General features: G+C 43.1%; 1 protein-coding gene across 1 annotated transcript in view; it reads right to left on the reverse strand.

The window, feature by feature from the left end:
- dlgap3 (discs, large (Drosophila) homolog-associated protein 3) overlaps positions 1 to 19,891 on the reverse strand; it is a 120,578-nt gene that overhangs the window by 43,884 nt on the left and 56,803 nt on the right. Inside the window, exon 2 of the mRNA XM_077008695.1 lies at positions 6,943 to 7,056. The gene's annotated coding sequence lies outside the window, so the exon portion shown is untranslated. The remainder of the gene's footprint in view (positions 1 to 6,942; positions 7,057 to 19,891) is intronic.

The raw sequence follows: 19,891 nt of genomic DNA on the forward strand, positions 1-19,891 counted from the left end.
GTGCATCATACTGATAAAAGCTTAATGGATAAAAGCAATCTCTAGCTCATTTGTACGTTGGTTACGTTAACATATAATGTCTCCAGATACGTGATTCTCATTTTTCAGAGTGGGGCTCTAATGAATCTACTCTCTGATTATTGTTTTCACTGCAGTCCACTCCAGTAATTTAATCCGTCAGATTAATAACTGCACTGAAAGCTCAAGTGGAGTCACTCAAGAGGAGACACAAAATCTCCATATTCCTCTCAGGAATCATGCCATTGTCAGGTGGGGGAGCTCCTTATGGGAATCAGAAAGCAGATGTGTGAATTCAGGACACGTACGCTTGGGTCTTACATCAGCCATCACTAAGAGATTTTTATTTCTTAGTGAAAAGCCCAATAAGGAGTTAGAAACCAACAGACATCACCTAACACATCCTCCTAACACCAGATAACATCGGCCATATTGGTACAAACAGGAACGTGTCATTTGTAGTTCAACTTGAAGGCTGTCAGATGTTTCCAAGAAAAAAGAAGTAATGTTTCTCTAAGAAATGCCTTATAAATGTCTAGTACATTACAAATCCTTTCAGAAACACTCCTAGGTTCCTTTTGCCACATCTTTGGAAATGCCAACTTCTATTTAAATTTATGCAAGGCGGTAATTGGTAGTAATGAAATTGCAAAAAGTTCTCTCAAATGAGCAAAGGGCACATTTATGGCTTGCAGTCTCCATTTGTGTAGAGTTAAAGTACATACTGCACTGGTGCGAGAGGAAGGAAGTGGATGAAAGCAGATCAAATGCACTATGAGCACCAAATATTCTACTGCCAATCTGATCACTCGCTTCTACGATTTACCCAATCTCCTCCTTTCACTAATATGTTTCACGACCTCCATTACAGCTTACAAAACCATTGCGAAACTTATTTTGACTTGGGCCCCTACAAAATCATGCAGATGAGGATTTTAGCTAGCTGAAATCCACAAACCAGCCAATAAATGAGTGGAAAGAGATAAGATGAACGATGTTTGTTCTGACATAAACCTTTGTTTGTTGGTCATAGGACCAACAGCGTCAATATACAAAGAGAATGCAATTCATTAATTTTTCTCCTTACATTTCCACTGCACAACTTTTTTTTTATAGCATGTTCAAATCACACTACACCCTGCTAACAGAGACATGCTTGAGCACCAGATCATGCTAACAAAGCTAACCCTGAACACTAAACACTACTCGATGAATATTAACTGGATTTCACATAGTCTTAGCTGCATATCATATACTTCACTATCACCATCTTTCCGCAAAAAAACAACTTTTGGTGGCAACAATCTATTTATATTTCTCTGTTTAATTCAACAATCAGAGTTAGGTTTTTTGGGTGGCAGAAGGTTTGCTCCTGTAGGAACTGAGAAGCTCTGTCTCCTTCCCCCCGCAATGATGGATCACTCTTATTACAGCTCCCAAAAGTTCAGACTCCTACAAATCATTCATTGTGAGTGGCCCTTAACAACTTTAATTCTCATAACACAAGGCAACACTACTGACAGTGGTCCAGAAGATGAAACGTGCGCAACACCCAATGAGAAGATCAAATGGGCACTGACTGCTGGAGCGGACTGAATCAGGATAAGATGGATGTTGAGGAGAGAAGATATATCATCCCCAAGAGACAGGCATAAATCATGAGAACGAAGAACAGACAGAGGAACTGAACGAGAATGCAGCGAACTCATAATTAATAAATCACGTGACAAAGAGTCGGGTCAAGAAAACAAACGAAACAAGGGTATTTTGTGCTGAACACAGAAAAGGAAGAGACAGTAAAAAAAGGACAAAAATGAAGGGATGGTAGTGGAGAGCAAAAAAATATTAACTGAGGAAGAGGACGGAAGAGAGATGTGAGATACTGAGTGGAGGAAGTGCAGCGTGGTTGTGTTAAGCCAATTTCTCAGTGCTTCACTCGCTTGTCAGATAAGCCGCGCTGCGAGGCAGACAGTCAGGGGCAGCAGTCGATACCTGTCGCCCTGCGCTCCCATCTGTCCCCTCTCCGCCACACCCAGAGACCCGCACTGCAATAGAGCCATCATCAACGCACATGCCTCCTTTCCCCCTCTGTCTGTCTCTGCATCCATTTATATGGTTCACGTTGTGTGCTTAGAAAGCACACGTTGTGCATCAGGCTGAGGAGAGAGGTAGAGTACAAAGAGAGAGAGAGAGAGAGAGAGAGAGAGAGAGAGAGAGAGAGAGAGAGAGAGAGAGAGAGAGAGAGTGCAATGGCTCCCCAGACAGTTTTTAACACTTAAGCATGTACAATAGCTAACTGCCTACCCAGCATTCTCTGCTCCGTTATAGATGAGCTCATTAGCATAGCTTAGGCTAACCTTTGCAAACCACCACACAGCAGACTCTTCATCTGCCTATCTACCCTTTACCCTCCACATGAGGGTAGAAGAGACATTCTGTGAAAGGCTTTTAGAGCATTTCTGTGGAAGGGTTCTACCAGACAGCAGAGGCACATGGGAGTGATGACCTACACACACACACACACACACACACACACACACACACACACACACACATGCTTGCTCATGTTTGGCTTAGAAAGCACACGTTGTGCATCAGGCTGAGGAGAGAGGTAGAGTACAAAGAGAGAGAGAGAGAGAGAGAGAGAGAGAGAGAGAGAGAGAGAGAGAGAGAGAGAGAGAGAGAGAGAGAGAGAGAGAGAGAGAGAGAGAGAGAGAGAGAGAGAGAGAGAGAGAGTGCAATGGCTCCCCAGACAGTTTTTAACACTTAAGCATGTACAATAGCTAACTGCCTACCCAGCATTCTCTGCTCCGTTATAGATGAGCTCATTAGCATAGCTTAGGCTAACCTTTGCAAACCACCACACAGCAGACTCTTCATCTGCCTATCTACCCTTTACCCTCCACATGGCTGTTGTTGTGTGTGCGCAAGTCATGTGTGTGTATGTGTTTACAGTTTGAGATATGAAATACTAAAAGGAATTCTAAAAAGGAATACAGCTTCAGATTTAAACGCTACACCTGCTGTTTTGCTCCTATAGTCTACAAATACAACACCTCTAAAAAAAGAAATAGTCTAAATAGATGTTGTCCAGAGATGTCTCTGTAATGCGTTATATCAGTGCGTGATGCCACAGTTGAACTGAATAAATAGGGATGTGGTTTGTTCGAGGCACTAAAGGAATCAAAGTGCTTAGCTGACAATGTCAGACTGACTACGCAAACCCTATGTCATAAAAAAGATCTGAAACACTATTTTCTTACATGAGAGTGTGGGACACCATGAACCATAAAGAGACTTCTGCACAACCCCCCCTAAAAACTGTTTCCTCCAGGAATGCTGATATTGCAATACCAATATAATTTAATATATTTCTATTTTTTTATAATAATGCTAACCCAACCCAGGCACATTGGCTGCTTCATCACTGAGAAACGTACCACAGGGGGACAGTTTCCTCCCTGTGGGTTAGTGTGCTGAAGTTATCTGAAGGACCATGTAACCATCAGGACAAGCGGGTCGGACTGGTCTCAGTCTTCTTTCTCCCACTGCAGGGAAACGCTGATTTCACCCTGACGATGGAGTTCACACAAGGCCAAAGAAGTATATCTTCTAGATGAAGAGACTGAAGCCATAGGTAAATCCATCCATGCAGGCATCTATATGTAGTGACTCAGGCACAGGTGTACAGACATATAAGATCAGCCCTGTAGATGATGAAGAAAACATGAAAAGCCCATCCAAGTTTGTGAAAGATGTCACTGCCACACAGAAGTGCCTGAATTCATAAAGACTCAGGAGAGATCTTGCCCTGGACAACCCCGAGTGCTTAACCCCAATGGATGAGTGGGTAGTCTGACTGCAACTGCATAGAACGTTCGCCTTTCTCCTGACGCCTATCAGTGTTGGTGCTCAGAAAGAAGCAGTGTGTCACTACAACTCGCCTTCTCCATTTACACCTTAAATGCTATAGCTGCCACAACTGAGGGCTTATTTACAATACCTGAAAGAGAGAGAGAGAGAGCGAGAGAGAGAGAGAGAGAGAGTGTGAGAGAGAGAGTGAGAGAGAAAGAGAAATGCATGGATGGACTGCTATCCAGAAGGCTTCCCCTCCAGTGATCCAAGGCCGTGGTGGACACCATATGCAACTATGCTCCTTCCCACATGCAGGAGCCACTTGTGTGCCAATCACCTGCTTAGAGATGTTTACTGCCCCACCTCCTGTCGCATGTCCTACCCCGGGGGTTGCTCTGCCACTTCTGCCCATCCCCTGTTACCAAGGCGATCAGCCTGCCTCATACTCAAAACACTTGTGAGGTGATGTTCAAGAGCGAATGACATAATGCGAGAAAGCGGTTGGGGGGGTGGGGGGGTGGTGAGGAGGTGGAGGAGTAATGAAACAGAAGCATGATTTAGGAAGGTAATGAGCCAGTGAAACAGAAATGTCAGAAAGCGTACACTGTTTCTCACAACCATGACCTCAGACATGAACCACGCTATGAGACGAGCTCTCATGAAGAGTGGAACACGCCCCGTAGGAATGCTCTTTATTCATTTAAAACCTGCACATTTTACATTAGCATCGCTGCTTTTTTCCCCTCCAATATAAAATCTGTGTGCAAATAGTGCTCCTACATCGGCATTACAAGCGGTGCAGTTTTCATTAAAGAACAATTTATTGCAGGGTAGAAGAGACATTCTGTGAAAGGCTTTTAGAGCATTTCTGTGGAAGGGTTCTACCAGACAGCAGAGGCACATGGGAGTGATGACCTACACACACACACACACACACACACACACACACACATGCTTGCTCATGTTTGGCTTCAGCTAGCTCAGCAGTTTTCAAACTCAGAATGTTTCTACTGATTAAACGCAACGTTTATATAACTGCGTGGAAATTTTCAACTGACTTGACGTATAATCCATGTATGTTTTATGTGTATTAAAACAGTTTTTATAAAACGAAAAATTCTCAGAGACAGCACCTTATACCAAAGGTGGTTTGAGGACGATCTGAATGAGATTCTGAGAGTGTACTTAACAACTGTTACCAAATACAACAAGCAGCAACTCACTCATGTCTTTTTATATGTAACCACTGCTTCTAGGAAATTGCATAAAATGAACAGTTTAGCTAATGGACTTACATAAATATATACACATGCAAGCAGCAGCCTGCTGCCAAATTGCAGTTAATTGTGGATATTGTGCTGATCTGTCTCTCAAGCACAAGCAGAAACACACACACACACACACACACACACACACACACACACACACACACACACACACACACACACACACACACACACACACACACACACACACACAAGCACATGCACTCCAAGCTAAGTAAAACCAAACTCATGGTAAGATGTTAAAGCCATGCTATCAAAGAAAGTTCTATAAATGTTTGCATAGCACATGCCTATATAAAACAAATGTGCTGAAATACACGGATATGCTTTTTATAAAGTTTACAAGAGTTATTTAACTTGCCCTTATAGGAAGCATTTAATGCTTTAGTTTTAGTGAAGAGCAGTTTTCTATTGATTGATGTATAAACAGGCAAATATCCATAGTTATGCAGAAAACTTATAATAATGTAGAAAGAGAGTGAGAGAGAGAGAGAAACCCCAGGAGAGCCTTGCCCACTGGCGTGTGTGTACATATATGTTGTTTGACCCAGAGAGCAGCAGCAAACACACGTTGAGTGTGCGGCAGCTGCTGTGTGAGATCAGCACTCAGCCCTGCACAACAGAAGCCCTACAGGGAGACGAGAAAGAGAGACAGAGACAGGAGAGACAGACACTGTACCCCGAGACATCAAACAGAGCCGCAACTGATGAAGAGCTCTCCAAAAGAAAGAATTGATTTAACACAGCAATTTAGAGTATTTTTGTGACTTTGTGTGAACGTGTGTGTGTGCATGAAAGAGAGAGAGAGGGAGAAAGTGTTGAAAAAATGTTGACAAGGTGAGGTAGTATATGTGAAGTGGGCTCTCTCTCCGACTTTGCTGATAAAAGACACTTCTTAAAAAGCCCAGTGCATCTGAGATGGAGATCGAACGGTATAGTGAGATGTAGTGAGGTAACAGACAGAGATAACAAACCAGTGGATTTGGCATCACAGCCGCACTGCCAACCGCACCAATGCAAACACTGCACCCTTTCACACCAAAACCTCTTTGAGTAGCACGAACAATATCACGCACGTCCCTGCAAACAATATGCACGTTTGCAGGGACGTGCATATCAGAAACAAAGTGCAGAGACTTTCATTGGTGACAGGCTCGGTTTCTGATGTCATGTGTTTTGCAGTCCAGAGAAGTGAAAGCATTTCAAAGAATTAACTGATTGAAATTCACCGAAATGAATGCTTGAATATGAATCTCCCCGGACCTCCGAAGCAAAGGAGCTGGGCCAGTGTGGCGATTATGTTAGACCAGGTTATCTTTAGTTCGGAGGCGGTTTTGTGTGCACAGACGCAGCGATCCCTCTTGGCATTATGTCATCCTGCATAATTGGCTGGAATGCAGTCACGCAGCACTCTTCATTAAGCCCCTACTTGTCACGGACAAATGCAAAAACCACACCCTCCACTCACGACGCCCCGGCCTGCTCTGCTGCTGCGAGCCCTTTCTCCGCCAAACACTAATTCCCCCATCACGATTCTAGTACAGATTGAACCGTTTTGGATGCACACGTCAAATGGGCTAGCCGTGAAGAAACACCGGAGGGGGGAGAAAGGTGGCAAAACCTCACTGCAAATTCCGGAAGGCGCCGGGGCGCGGTAATCCGAGCCAGGTACTTGAGAGAAGGTTATAATTGGGAACAGCTCTCTGAGGAGGGACAGCTTTCAAAGACGCACGGCGGACCAAGGAGATTAGCGGCTCTGAGAAAAGGGAGGGGTGATACTCACTGCCTCCTCATCTGCAAATGGTGTGCCATTATCAGCAGTAGGGGAGAGAGACTTCACTGGACCCCCACCGGCACTCCTGTGGATGGTATACACTCACACACTGCACTCAAGTATCTGGAACAGAGAGACAGTGACAGATGATGTTACAAAAAAGACTTGACTTTTTATTTGTTGTTGTTGTTTTTTCCTCATCTGTTCTGTCAGGAGGAAAACGGTGAACTCTTTCTCCAACCAGTCCAGTGTTTTCAGATTACCTGGCAACACCAAGCCCTGCCAAAATACATCCCTCTGCTTCTGTTCTTAACTGCGGCTCACTAACCGCACACGCCTACTCCATCACGCAAGACGATCAAGCTTTGAACCACTGAACTGGTAAGCGTGAGAGAAAGAAAGAGAGGGAGCATTAGAAAATGTTAAAGACCAAGAGAGAAGAACAACTAAGATGCTATATTAACAGCCTAATTGAGTATGTGCAGCTCCCAATTACGCCCTAAAGGTAGGAGGATGTGTGAAATCATTTAGGATTGCGGGGCACTGCCTCGCTTTAATGGACGACATTAGGCAGTGAGACTGGAACGGCAAACTCACCGTTTCCAACCACCCCGTTTGCGCCCAGCGGCTCCAGGGTCTGTCACATTTGCATGGGGCCACGGTCATTGGGTCCCTGACCCAGTGCCATCAGCGCACACCCCACGAGCCCAAGCCTAGCCCAGCTGTTGTTGGCTACAGATGGGAATTACGCAGACAGGAAGCCTGGCGAATATTGCACAGAAGAGATATTGGTGTGTCGATCGAAGTGAAGTAAGCTCTTATTGACTGTGCTCATTTCTCTACAATGAATTGTTAGATAACACAGTCCTGGGATCCCATTGATTTTAGACTTCAGCTAGCGCTAGGATAATTAGAACATAACTTTCCTATTGTTCCCACCGGATGGACACGCAACAGAAATATGAGAATATAGGTCAGGGTAGACAAATGCATTTGAGCCAGCACTAAATTCATTCCAAAACTGATTACAAACTCAAACTCCAGGAACACAATTAACAATTCATGCGTGCTTTTGTGAAATTGTGCCTGGGAGTTAGGTTCACATGGACATACCAGGGCAGTGTGTTCGTGTGTGTGTGTGTGTGTGTGTGTGTGTGTGTGTGTGTGCGCACGCGCATGTCTTCTGTGAGTGCTCCTGTGTCAGGTCTTTGCACTATTAATATTGCATTAATCTCCTGGTCACTGTACTTTTGCAGGCTATGATGCTGATTACTTCTGACAGTGTGCGCAGCGTTTGTCATGGTCCACAGCCTTTAGCTCAAACTGTTACAACAACAAAAGTGTGTAATACCCCAACCAACTGCCCTTCTGCCTCCTGACCTCAAACTGTGCTGCCGCATTCGGTCACTTCTCTCTCTCGACGGCCCTGACGTCCCAGCAGTCTGAGGTAAGGACGTGTACACGCTTCCCCCTGTCTCCCCTGTACTGACCACAACCCTGTGACGGCTCAACCGCCCATGACAATGGACAGATGATGGGAATGATTTGCAGTATGCATATGTGAATCACTCTTGGGCGTATATGAAAGTTACATGTCATGCTGCGATATCTAAAATGTAGATTTAGTTTTTTTATTCGGCCCATTTACGCAGCTGGTATGTGATGTAAATGAGCTAGCATGAAGCCCAGACATGTAGCTCAAAGTCATTATGTCATAAGACTTTCCCACCCACATGCTGGTACCAAACTCTCAAGATTTTCTAGTGACTTTTTCATACTCAAGGTGGCTTTACAACAATAATACAGGGGGGAAGTGGGAAAAAAGGATGGAACTCAAGATGCTCGTGGCTAAAGTCCTGAGTTTAGATGTTGCTTTGGTGTTGCAGCTGCCCCGTGTGTTCTTGATTGCTTTCACTCGTCTCGTGTTTTGTATCTGCTCGCCTTTCATTGGTTTCAGCTGTGCTTTGTTTGCCCTTAGTCAGCTTTGTTGACCACCATTGCTATTGTAGCAATTGCTGTTGATGTAAGATTCCCTGCGTTTTCAGTAAATAGTTCATGACTAATGTGACTAAAGCTACGAACATTTTCGTAAGGTAAACCAGCCAGCCGGCAGCCCTCTTCCCCGCTGTGAGGCGATTAGCGGCCTTTGTCTTACTAATGACCAGCACACTGGAAGTACTGACCTCCGCTTCATCAAAAAGCTTGTACAAACCCTGACATGAGGACTGCAAGGCTAGTGCTGTAAAACACCTTTCACACAGCTTTAAGAAACAATTCAGAAGTTACAACCCGCAAATCTACGTTACTTCATAGCGCGACACATTTGCGGTATTCTTACGCTGAATAGGCAATCTCTGAATCGTGCTTTGTACAAATAGGTTTTTCTTGTTGTGTAATAAATCTATATTGTACAATATGCAATGTTTTATTGTCATCAAAACATTTATATATTCACTTCTGTGTGACATTACATGCACGGTTCAACAGAAAACTGGGCTTCAGGTTAGAATTTGTGCATGCGCGAGTCTAGTAATATAACAGATTAAAGGCTGTAAGAATACTTTTCTACACACACCACAATTTAGTTTTGATACAGAAATGATATAGCAACTGATGAAGTGTGATATTTAGAGAGACTGTAACATAGAGACTACAGCATGTGTACAGTCGCAGCCAGGGAATATAAGACCTGTTTCTAAATGCACACCAGACCTTCAGCATAAGCTCTGCTCTCTCATGAATTTACATAATAAAATATGGGTAATGGCTCTCTAATTGTTGGCAAGGATGAGGGATGATGTCCTCAGGATGGAGAAATTTCAGTCATGTTTTCTTTCCACCGTTGTTCCTTGATTTGTTATGCTTTCTGATTTTGTTTCCCTCCGTGTCATAGAATGACCAACCAGTCAAGGATGCAGTGAGCGCGATTTTAATCTGGTGGAACGGCGTCCATTTTGTGAGGGCTGCTCTGTCCTGTTCTGTAGCACTTCCAGATCTGCTCTGTACCTCCAGACCTCCTCCCACCTCACCCAGCTTTTCGAGTCTCCGGTTCCCCTGTCTCCTGTTCCTGTGCCTGTCTCCAGTTCAGCCTGCCGTCAAGTCCCCTGTTTAATCCATTTCCCAATGTCCTATCCAGTCTGTGGTTCTGTCTGACATCCAGCCATTCTGTTACTATTTCTTTCATGTTGTCTTTGTGCTTCACAATGTACTTATTTCCAAGTTTCATGACTATCGTTTAATTTTGGTCCTGATGTCTTTATGTTTTCAGGTTTTGTTGAGTCTCAGCCACATGATCTCGGAATATCTGTCTGAACTGTAATGATTTTGGACTTCCCCTCAAATGTTGCTCACCTCTACAAATACATCCTGCCCTGCTCAGTGTAACAGACATAACAGGAGCAAATTTGTGCATGATGTCAACCTTGGATCACTGGAGGGAAAACGCCTCGTTTTTTCTGGGCTGGGGAACACCGACATAATTGATACATAATGTTCATCTTTCAAACAAGTGGAAATGTAGGCCTGTTCTTGTAAGGTCAACTAGTTCCTGGGAACCAGCACCGAGCCCAGAATGAGCACTGGCACTTTGTTGATGGGAAAGTGATTTCAGAGAGCAAAGGCCAGTTTGTGCTAAAAAATTGCTGCCTGTTCAGAGAACTGCCTACACAAGTCAAAATGGAGCATGACATAATACATAATGCAATGTAAGGAGAGGGTTGTATGTATGAGTTTCTGTTGATGAAAAAGAATTATTTCAACCTGGAGCAGCAACAGAAGATAGAAGCATCGTCCTTCACTCTCCCACTCTCTCTCCCCCTCTCTCTTTCCAACTTCTCTCTCTTTCTCTCCTCTGTGCTGGATGAGTGGGTCAATATGTTTAAAAATTCTCCTCTATAAGAGGATCGCCAAAATCTGCTCCCACTCTGACAGCAAGTCTGTTGCACTCATTGCAATAATACAGTCCCTTACACCAAGCAGCCAGCACTACAGCCCGATGGGACTTGGTAAGTGATACTGCAGCCGTAAACAAGGAGCTCAGGGCAGGCTGTAGTCCCGCTCTTAGACACACGATTGCCCATTCTGAGTTCGACTGCAGAGCAAGTGGGTAACTCTGGGTCACGGCACCACTGCGGCTCTTTATGCTAATGCGATCAATAGCACTCTTCTTTCTTCTCCCTCTGCTTCTCCTTCCTTCCTGTAGGGCGAGGGAGCTCTAATCAGAGACTGCAGGGCGTCCAATTAGGGGCCAGCTATGCAACTAGGGGTTTCCCACAAGGCTGAGCAAGGGCTGGTGCTGGCTGTCAGTGGGGAATGTGGTAATGCTCATGCCAGCATTTCCCGGACTGAACTGGTTCTGCTGATCCAGAGGCCTTGATCCATGAGCTTTTGCATATATGCGTTCACTGTGCATATAATCTGGGATATATCATTAACATACTTATCTTTCTTTCCCTAATAAACACATATGCATTTACTCTCTCACATCTATTTTCACACCCAGCTATCTGTATGTGAATAAAACATGTTTTATAATACTGTTTTCACAAAGCAAGATTCCTCACATAGCTAGTAAATTAAACTTAACTTCAAAAGAGTGTAAAACAAGTGGAGAGGTTAGACAACTCTCTACTGGACAGTCCTGACTCCTGGATAATGTCAGTTCTTACTGGGAAATCCTGGTTCATAAATACTTCCAGGTCCGAAAGAGCCAGATCATTTCTATAATTTAAAAGGTCTGTATTCAGTCAGCGTGCCTTCAGCTCAGACCCTGTTTTACATATGCAGAGACATCAGGCTCATGGTCTCTGAATGAGAGAGACGTAAACACATGCATTACATTTTTTCATTGCTCCACGGTCAGTCCTGAAAAAGTAGATACGATTAAAAAAATTGCTAAATATCACACAATTGATACAATTTTTGATTAAAGTGCTGGATGAGGACATATCCTCCAACAACAGGGATTATCTCCCAAATAGGAGAGACTGCCAATATGCAAGATGATAATAGTGTAAGTAGTATTATAATAGTATTCCTGGTGTTGCTAGAAGGCATTGTAGCCGTGTGCCATTTGTAAATATTCTCGATAAGAGTTTTAAATTAGTGGCGATTGAATTATTTAATTGGTTTATTTAAAATAATCAATATGTTAACTAAAGCATTTGTGACGACATGATCTTCACATCAGAATCTTATGGTGTAAAAAGCCGGTCTTTCCTAGTTATCAGATACTCCTGAGGCTAAATCACTGTCTATATCCCAGACCCTTCAGAATCTAAATGACTCTCTATTTCTCAGACCCCTCAGAATCTCAAGAGATGTGGGCACTTCAGCATTGTGTGTGTGTCCATCTCCACAGGAGCAGGGCCTACTAGGAGAGGTTCCTGTCACACCGTGTTTTAGTGGCGAAAAAGACATGCAGGGGCAGGCTCAGCATTCTCTCTCTCCCACTGTCTGTCTGTCTCTCTCTCTCTCTCACTGTTTGTCTGTCTGTCTGTCTGTCTGTCTCTCTCTCTCGCTGTCTGTCTCGAGTTTCTTTCTCATACTGTTTAGCTGTATCTCTTCTGATGTCTCTCTTTCTCTCTCTCTCTCTCTCTCTCTCCTGCTGCCTGTCTTTCTCTCTCCCACTCTGTCTCTAAGGCCATGCATTATTAAAAAGAGAGGATTCTGTGCTAAATTGAGTAAGAAGAAAAAGAGAAAAGCCTGTTTATACAGTGTCTGCCATTTAACATGGCTCCCAAAACTTGCATAGATCCAAAGTAATCAGTGTGTAAAAAGATTTTGGAAGACATTAAAAAGCATGAGCTGATATTACAGTATGTATATACAGCATGCTCTTGTGTGTATCTGATGCCTATTGACACAAGTGTGTTTATTCTTGTGAACGGCTGTTTATATGGGATGTGTCTTAGTGTCTCTCTGTGTCTCTCACAGGCTTTGGGTTCTAGTGTGTGGGAGAGACAGAAGGAGTCGTGGACTAACCCATCACTCTATTGATGTACCATTCATGGAGGCATACGTACATTTCATATGCTACACATACCACACTCACTCATACACTACACACACTATTTTCTCATTTCGCCTGCTTCAGTTCCGATTCCCGTGTCATCTCCGTGTCTCCATTTCTCTCTCCCTCTCTTTGCCTCACTGTCATCTAGCCTGTGATGATTTAATACAGGCTTAATACATCCCGCCGATGGTGCTGACTCTTGCTGGCTGCATACCACCACTCGCCGCCCTTATAACAGAGATTCACACGTCACACGTGCAACGCATGCGGACACGTGCGCTTACATCGCACGTTATTGAAGGAAAATGCGAATACAGGCTGAAGTCACCCGTCGTGATTAAAATTAGGGGTCTGCATGTGTAGTTTCATGCATGCAAATGAGAAACTCATCATCGATCGCAATGTCTCTTCATCTTCAAACCTTGGTTTTAGTAGAGTATATGTCATTATGGGCATGTGCAAGTTGTGTGACAGGCTTTGATAATATCAACACTCTAGAGTGAATATACACAAAGCAGATATGTTCCTCACTGATCTGGAATTTGTATATCTAATCTACAAGCGTGTGCTCTGTTCGCTGTATTTTCTCTTCTCTTCCCTGTCTCCTCTTCACACTCTTTCTCTCTCCCACCTTGACCTGCTTTCCTTCATCATGAGTTCTTTCACAGTTGTTCAGCCAGAGTAGCAGAATCACTCAGCACTTCATGCTGTAATTTTGCTAAATTCACAAGTCTGCGTCACCACTTCAAAGACAGTTACGAAAAGCAGGACGAGCTGGAGACGACAGACACAAAAAGTAAAAGATAAAAAAGACAAAATTATCGAAAACAACTTGTGCGGCTCACTCTTCCCACCATTTTCAAAATGTATCCATATTGCCTTTGAGTCACAAGCAGGAAATTAAAAGAATGACAAAAAAGATATGTATTAATTTCTCTTCTCTGAATACACTGTTTCCTAGGCACATACTATTCCGACAGAAATCTACGTTTCTAGAATGCAATTTTAGACCAGGAATGCAAAGCAATGCACAGAATTTGGTCCCCAAACCTGATCCCAGTACCTGCTCCAGAAATCAAATCTCTGAATCAAGTCATTGGGCAGATACAACAACATATCAGCACACACACTTGACATAAACGACTCCATTCATCGGCAGGCTGGGTTTCTATGTGTGTGCATGCACGTACGTGCGTGTGTGTGGCAAAGCCTAATTCAGAGCTGAAGCTATTAGCAGTGACCATTTATCAGAAGCCTCTTTCAAATATTTAGCTAGCCATTGCTCCAAACCAGCAGTACCCGTCTGCTTTGAAGCTCAACTGGCAGTAAAGGATGGGATGTTATTGGATGAATTGATTGCTTGTGCATTAGTGGCAGATGTCTAAGGAATATTGGAAATCTGACACATATGTTCAGAGTCACTGAGAGCTTTGGCTCACCCCACTGAAAGGGGTTAATGGGTTGTTCAAAAAGGGGGGACAATTACATCTCATCCTGAGAACACTTCCTCAACCTGTCTAATTTTTCACATGTGAAGTCAAGAATAGAATCCAAGACACAGAAGCAATCAGCAGAGTCCATCTCTGTCCAGGTTATTTTAGGGTTACGGGCAGTGTTATACGTAGCATGACAATATGCTACACCGATATCTTGCGTCTCTTGTTAAATAAGATCACAGCCTGAAATCCAGCTGTTGAAACCCACAGCAACTGGCACCTTGATATGATATCACTAAGAAATAAATCATTTGCAAATTCTTATGTGTATGTGACAAACCTTGCAGCAAAGAAGTCTAACAGCAGTTTCGAATCAGCTAAGTCATGGGAACAATTTATGAAGAGAAGCAAATGGGGAGGACAGGCATTCATTTAGGCTGCTTAGGCAACATTAGCAAACACCCAGGGAAGGTTCTTTTGTTTGGGAAGCTCTACTGGATCCTTGCCTCCAAAATCATGTGTAACACCCCTCACTGTCAATTAATGAATAATTACTGGGAAGAGATAGATGTCAGGGTGTCTCCACCCAAGGACATTCCACACCGTTTCCTCCACCTGTGAACGGTCCTCACAGGTACTAGCTCTGCCCAGACTGTTTCTGCTCATCATTACTTGCACCTGTGTCTTATTAAGTACATAATTACACATTGTGTATTCTGGAGTCTTGTGTTTTGTCACTCTTTGCAGTTGTAAGCTGGTTCCCCTCTGTGGTTCTTTACTTTCTAGTTAATGTGCAGTCATGAACCGGGTGTGCTGCTCCGTGTGTGTGTTAATGGTTATGGATCTGACTGGGTTTCACTCTTTCTATTTAGTCCATGATTCTTGGAATGGCCTTAATAAACCCTGTATGTGTTTCTGAACATCCCCCATCGGCTACTATCGGCTCCTGTTCTTTCCAATAGAGAAATTTATTTATCTGAAGTCTGCCAGCGTGCCGGTTCAGCCTGCTGCATCTGTCCCCTGCTAGACAGAGAACGCTGGGCCTCAAAAGCCGTCACGCTCTGCTGACGGACGGCCAGCTGCTTCTCTCCGATTCGTATATTTGCATATGTTTGTGTGACTAATTACAGATTAAGGCGCCTTGGAATGGATTGCCTGATTAAATATTTCTGAGTTATTTACTGTAAGCAGTCATTTAGAGCTTGCTTTCACAGTTTTTGGTTGGTTATGAAATCGCATGTGAATTAAACCAGGTGCGCTTGGTGGCATTTCAGTGGTAACAACTAGAGAACACTGCGAAATACATCACTTCAGTGCAGCAGCCAGAGAATTCAGGGTTGTCTATCATGGATCTATTCTTCCAACGGTTCACCCCATGCTGTGGCCCTTTAGTTTATTGGGTGGCTAGACCTGACAATGTTCTTGTGTCCTGTTGGGTTAAGTAGCGTGGCAAGGTGTTATGCGTGCTTGGGTCTCTGGTACTAAGACTCAAGGTGAGTTCCAGTTAGGCCCAGAAGGACCATTACACTGGCCACCTGATGTGGACCAATGGAAGCACAGTACTGGAAAAGTCACAGCATGGTTAGCAAGCTCAGCTCAACAAGCTAACCCACTTAATTGAAGTTTAGGTTGAAAGGTCACAATTTATTTTGCAAATAAAACTTTTTATTGCAGCTTTTCTGTGTTTTTCTCTCACGCTTCTTGGGTGGGATATTGGTTGAAAGCTCTTAAGTTCTTTCAGGCAGGTTCCTGGTGTGATTGATTCTACTTGGTGTGATTGACTCTGCTTGCACTGTTTACTGGCTATGACAGGGTGTGAGCCAGACAAACCCCAAACTTCCATCAGCAGGGCTGAGTAACCCTGGGGTAGAATTAGCCACCCTCGGTATCATTGGTCCCTTTAACCACGAGACCAGATATAACAGAAGACAGAGACAAGGACATGATGGTAAATGGACCAGGCTAAATTCTCAGGTATCCTCTCTCAAAATACTTTTCCTTCTATATGCATCACAATATAGTCAAATTCATGTCAAGTTTGAGAAGACCTTTCCAAAACTTTCCAGTTCCACACAGTTCAACTGTATATCATTGAATTAACATAATCTGGCTACCAGATGTTTAGATTTGGACCAGGGTGTCTGGTTATTTTTAAGGTATTTTTATTAATGAATATAGTTCCATGTGTCTGGTGTGCAGTGACATACTCCACAGCACTCCATTACTACTCCATTAGCAGGTTCATGTCTGCCCAGTAGTCCATACCTGAGACATTTGAGGGTAATCAACCAAATAACTTCTGTTTTTTAAGATAACTTGAACACACTGCTTTAAAAAAGCAACCGCTGAATCAAACATTATGGCACAGCAACAAGACACACCAAATGCAGAAAACTGCTGAGAATGGTCACATATCTGCCATCACTGATTTTAATGAAAAATATTAAACTAGAATGAAGGCAGCAGGAAAAAAAATAGTTCCTGAGAGTTAATTGGTGGTGAGGATGGGAGAGACGTCGCTGGTGGGCTTTGACGGGGAGAAATGCCAGAGCTTGACCTGACTCCTCTCTTTCCACATTAATTAAACTCTGTTAGTGATGATCCAGCACACAGCTATGGCTGTTCACAGGAGAGCTGAACTAACCCCACTGCAACTGGAACATCATTAGAGCGATGTGGCCATTCTAGCATTTTCTAAAACACAGGCGCCCTGCACAGAAAAGCAAGGATATTAATTACTTAATTGGTCTGCAAGGATTCCATTATGAAAACATGTTCTATTGCTACCTCTCCTGCCACTTCTAGCATGCTGGTAACTTTACTATTACATAATAGCTACTTTATAAACTTAATCATGACTTACCCCCCCCCCCCCCCCTCGCCCCCCTACACACACACGCACACACACACATTAACACACTCTAAAACCCTTTCTTTGAAATATCACTGTGATCCACACACACCTCAGAAAGGCACAAAATAACAAATAAATTCTCATTAGCTAAGTACCATATAGGTTTCAACACTATGAACAATAGCACAAACCAAACTGTAGCCAGAGGCTATGTGGCACTTTCTTTATGTGATCTCTCGTCGGGTTGTACATATTAATATAATCAGTTAATACTGTACAGAGACACCGATACATCTGATATTCACACTGCTGACAGAGCACTTGTAAGCATGAATGTAAACAGTAAGTATAAAAATATGAAGAAAAAATGGATTTGTGCATGTGAATGTAGTTAGTTTGTCAGGTTTAATGAGCACTGCACATGGGCCTTGCCATACACCCAGCATCCTCTTGTTCATTGGTAGAATTAATTGAACAATTAAGAGAACTAATTAACAAATTATTATAGTAAAAGTTTAGATTAACTCGAGTAATAGATTTTATTTGTATAATGTCTTTTTTACAAAGTGTTTACAATGTGCTTGACATAGTAAACATAAAATACCAATTTTAATGAATGAGAATAAAATGAACAAAACAATAAAAAGTGCACAAAAAATTATATTAAAACATAAAAGATAAAGTGACAGAAATGCAGCTCAAATCGAATTAATTCTTCATTACATGACTCACCACATTTATGCCTGTGTTCCTTTGTATGTGTGATTGCATTTGATCAATGGCATTGAATCTGACTCAGCAGAAGTGATATACCAGTATAACAAAAAAAAATGGACAATATGACAGTCGACTCCTTTGCCACTTTGTTTAACGCAGTATGAGAGAGATCTGGTAACTAACGAAAGCTTGAAAGCATGAATGAGCTTGAATGGAGGAGTGAGGTGAGTTCTTGTTCACTGTTCGCTCCTCCCTGTTCTAATTAGCTCCCTCTCAACTGCTCTTAATTCCTGTCAGGCCTCATTAAACATGAGAAGAACAAACTCTTCCTACCACATCCTCATGTGAACACAGTTTCTGTCCAATCACAGCCTAGCACCCCAGTGACTGCCATCTCCTCTGCTCTATTGCATCACCCAGTCATGCACGTGTACACACACACACACACACACACACTCACACACACACACACACACACACACACACACACACACACACACACACACACACACACACACACACAAATATATAAACACAATGTCAGGGATGAGTTCACTGTTTATCGTTATTAACATCAGATCCAACATTCCAGTAATCCATGCTGACATTATAAAAATGCGAGACAGCATTGTCTGTATTCGATTTTGAAATGAAATACGACATTTTCTTAGCATCTTAAAGACACAGCTGTGTTTCCACAACCAGTGATCACGATATCACCATGGCCTGCGTCTGCCACACGCTACATGTTGAAGATCTCTACTCCACTCCCAGTAGGTGTCCGTGAGTGAGCGATAGTTCAGCAGGAAGCAGGTGGAGCCACGTGAAACGTGAGGGTCTTGCACGGGGTTCCAAATGCCCATGATGTAAACCACCCAGCACCCTACAGAACCGGGAGGGGCTGGAGAGGCTCTACAGAGGCATGACGTGGACTACCCGTGGAAAAATAGAGAACCACCACATCGAAAAAGTGATTATGCATTACTTCTACACTGTACATAGAATATACAGCATTTAGCAGATACTTTTATGCAAGCACCTTAATGACCAAGTACAGTGTGAACAGTTGAGGGTTGAGGCATGACCCAGCATTAGTACTTTAGCAACGGCAGGGCTTAAAACCGTAAACTTCTGGTTACTAGTCCAGGGGTGTGCAAAGACTTGTATTCTACCTCTTGTGTAAAACCATACAGGCTGGACATGCTCTATGCATGGCTAGAGGCAGTGTATCGTCCATTCACCTTATTAGGTAGAGCTTATCAGTACCAGGTTGGATCAACTTTTGCCTTCAAAACTGTCTTAGATTCATCAAGGTGCTCTTGATCTATATTAACATAAAATGTGGTTGTTGCAGGTTTTTTGGCTGCACATTCATAATGTGAAGCTTTCATTAACCTTACTTTTAACAATTGACAGTAAATTATATATTTATTATTCTGAAAGTCATGTGCGCTGCATGACAATCTGTCTACATCGGCTTTCTTTGTAGATGACCAAAGTACAACAGTTCACAGTCCTGGTAATGTACTCCACTGACAATTCTGACTGTCTTAGTTGTAGAGAATGTCAAAATATTCTGATGAGATAAGTATTGTGGTGCATTGAGTGAACTATTTGAATTGTAGCTCTCCTCAAATAACACACACACACACACACACACACACACACACACATTCACTCTAAGTAGCAATATCCTTTATTGAGGCTTGAACTCCCGTGTCCCCCAGGCTTTAATAAAGTTGTGCATTTGTGCTGAGTGTGTGTGTGTGTGTGTGTGTGAGAGAGAGAGAGGGAGAGAGAGAGAGAGAGAGAGAGAGAGAGAGAGAGAGAGAGAGAGAGAGAGAGAGAGAGAAAAGAGACAGACACAAAGACAGAGACAGATAGACAGACACAGACTTACAAACAGGCAGACAGAAAGACAGCTCAAAGATGCACACA

Source organism: Brachyhypopomus gauderio, chromosome 6 (assembly GCF_052324685.1).
Source record: "Brachyhypopomus gauderio isolate BG-103 chromosome 6, BGAUD_0.2, whole genome shotgun sequence".
Classification (NCBI taxonomy): domain Eukaryota; kingdom Metazoa; phylum Chordata; class Actinopteri; order Gymnotiformes; family Hypopomidae; genus Brachyhypopomus; species Brachyhypopomus gauderio.